At 77.1% G+C, this 2,500-nt stretch overlaps 1 non-coding gene across 1 annotated transcript; it reads right to left on the bottom strand.

Moving 5' to 3' along the window:
• Positions 1–345: 345 nt before the first annotated feature.
• Positions 346–498, bottom strand: LOC137460997 (5.8S ribosomal RNA). The gene has a single exon (XR_010993172.1). It is a non-coding gene; the product is annotated as a 5.8S ribosomal RNA (ribosomal RNA).
• Positions 499–2,500: the final 2,002 nt, after the last annotated feature.

Here is a 2,500-nt window from a genome sequence, read left to right as displayed (position 1 = left end):
GCGGACGCGGCAGCACGGCACGGTACCCCCGCGGTACCCACCCGCAGACAGCCGCGCCCGCGCGGGAGTGCCGGGGGGGGCGAGGCCCGCGCCTCCTCCCCCAACCGGGCTCTCGTCTCCCCCAACGCCCCACCGGGCGTCGCTGGACCAACGGGGAACCCCTGCCGGCGAAGCCCCGGCGGGACGAACTCCGCGAGAGCGGGCGCTCCGGGAGCGGGGAGCTACGGAGCGCTCCCCGAGTCTGCACTTAGGGGGACGAAGGCCCCTCCCCGCCCGGGGGAGAGCCTGCGAGGCGACCCCAGCCGCGCCGCTCGGCGGGCACCGAGGCGGCGATTGATCGTCAAGCGACGCTCAGACAGGCGTAGCCCCGGGAGGAACCCGGGGCCGCAAGTGCGTTCGAAGTGTCGATGATCAATGTGTCCTGCAATTCACATTAATTCTCGCAGCTAGCTGCGTTCTTCATCGACGCACGAGCCGAGTGATCCACCGCTAAGAGTTGTCTGGCTTTTCGGCACCGCCCCGCCAGCGCGGAGGGGCCGGGACCGCTCGCAAAGGAGCGGCCCCTCGGAGAGCGCGGCACGGCGGCCGCTCGCCTCACATTGACCGTACAAGCACAGGAGAGGGGGGGAAAATAAAACGAAACCCCGAAGCGGCAAAAGCAAGGGGCGGGGAGCCCGCGCTCCCGGCTTTTTTCCCTCCCCCGAGGAGGGAAAAACGCACCTTGCGGCGCTTCGGGGCCGGACCAGGCGCCCGGGCTCGCTCCGACCTCGGCGCGGAGGAGGCCCGCCGCGCGCCGCCGGGAACGTGCCCCGAACCCGGCCTCGCCTCGCGTGCACGGGGAAAGAAAACCCCCTTCGCTTCCCCACCCAACGGCGGGGGGGGGGTGTGTCTCTCGCTGGCCGCCCCGTGCCGTCGCGGAGACGCCACGAAGCGAGGCAGCGGAGACCCCCCCCCCCCCCGCCCCGGGGAGCGAGGGGGGCCGGGCGCACAACCCCGCCGGAGGAGAGCGCGCGCGCGCCTCCGCACCGGCCCCTCCAACGCCGCCACCGCTGCGGCCCATCCCGGACTTTCTTTTCCCCCGCTTTGGCCCCGGGGCCGAGCCCCGGCCGGCTCGCGCCCTCGGGCGGCTTCCTCTCGCCACCGAACCCCCCCCCCGCCGCGGGGGACGGAAAACGGCTTGCGAGACGGAAAGCCCGAGCCCACGTGGGACGCCACCGCGGCGACCCGCCGGCCCTCGCCGGGCGGCGCACCCGCCGACCGACAAACCCCAGCGGCACGAGCCCCTTCCATCCTCCCCCGGCGCCACCGCGCCGCCGGCTTCGCTCGCTCGACCCCTTCCGTGGCCCCGCGGCCAGGCGGACAGCGGACGGCGCTGAGCCGGGGGGCGGGCCCCCGCTCTCCCCGTTTCCACGCGGAGACCGGGGGTGGGACGCCCCCGGCTGCCCGCCCGTCCCCCACCCGGCACGCGCCGGGAAGGCAAACGGGGAAGCCCGCGGGCAGGGCCCGGGACCGGGACAGCCGCAGCCGGTGGCAGGGTGCCCTCCGGCGAGGGACCGGAGCCGGAGACGCCGAGCGACGCCCGCCGCCGCTCGGACGCGGTCACGCCACCCGAAACCGGCCCCGGACGGGGGGGAACCGGCAGCGCGAGACCGCCGAGGGCGCCAGCTCGCCGGGGCCCCGCTCTGGGGCCTGGGCAAAGGGAAAAAGGACCGGGAGGTCCGCAGCGGCCCGCGCCGCAAGAGGCGCCGCCGCCGAGCCGCGGCAACGCGCCCGCACAAAACCCCCGGCGGGGGCGAAGCGCCCTGGGCCAGCCCCCACCGCGGGGGCTCGCCGCCCCGGCCCGCGAGAAGCCCGCGCTTCAACGCGCCGCCGGGGACGCCCGTGGCGAGGCGAGGCGCGGGCCGGACCACGGCCGACCTCGCGCGGTGGGCTCTCTCCGGCCGAGCGCTCGGACCGCAGAGAGGGGGGGGCAGCAGAGTCCCCTCCCCGGCCCGGCGGGCCCCCGGAGGACGACGAGCGCGACGACGGCGGACCTAGCCAGAGGCATTGCGGGGGCAACCCCCGCCCCTCTGAAGGCACCCGCCCGCCCCCGCGCTCGCCCCCGCATCCGGGGGTGGCGCGCCGAGCCGCCCGGGTCTTTAAACCGCCGCCCGGCTTCCTCCGCGGTAGGGCAAGGCCGCGGACGAAGGCGCGGAACGCTAGGTACCTGACCCTGGGGTGAGGGAAACCAGACTTAAGGCCCCGCGGGGGTGCCTCCCCCCACTGCCGCCGTCGGGGGGAGCGTCCGCCCGCGGGGGCCGCGCCCGACGTCCGCCGCCACCACCGCGCCCCTGGCCTGGCCCGAGGCCCGGGGTTTCCCTCAGTCAGCCGGCGCTGCGCTCGGGGAGGAGGGACGCGGCTGGGGACGCCCATGCCGCGCGCTCGCCACGCGGCGAGCGCCCGGCTACGGCGGCCCCGGCGGCGGACCGGCGCAGGGCCGGCGACGACGGCGACGCGGCTG

Source organism: Melanerpes formicivorus, unplaced genomic scaffold (genome assembly GCF_026170545.1).
Source record: "Melanerpes formicivorus ecotype bairdi unplaced genomic scaffold, bMelFor1.0.p_v2 SCAF_981, whole genome shotgun sequence".
In the NCBI taxonomy this organism is placed as follows: domain Eukaryota; kingdom Metazoa; phylum Chordata; class Aves; order Piciformes; family Picidae; genus Melanerpes; species Melanerpes formicivorus.
The sequence above is the reverse complement of the archived record's forward strand: the minus strand, read 5'-3'. Positions and strand labels throughout refer to the sequence as shown.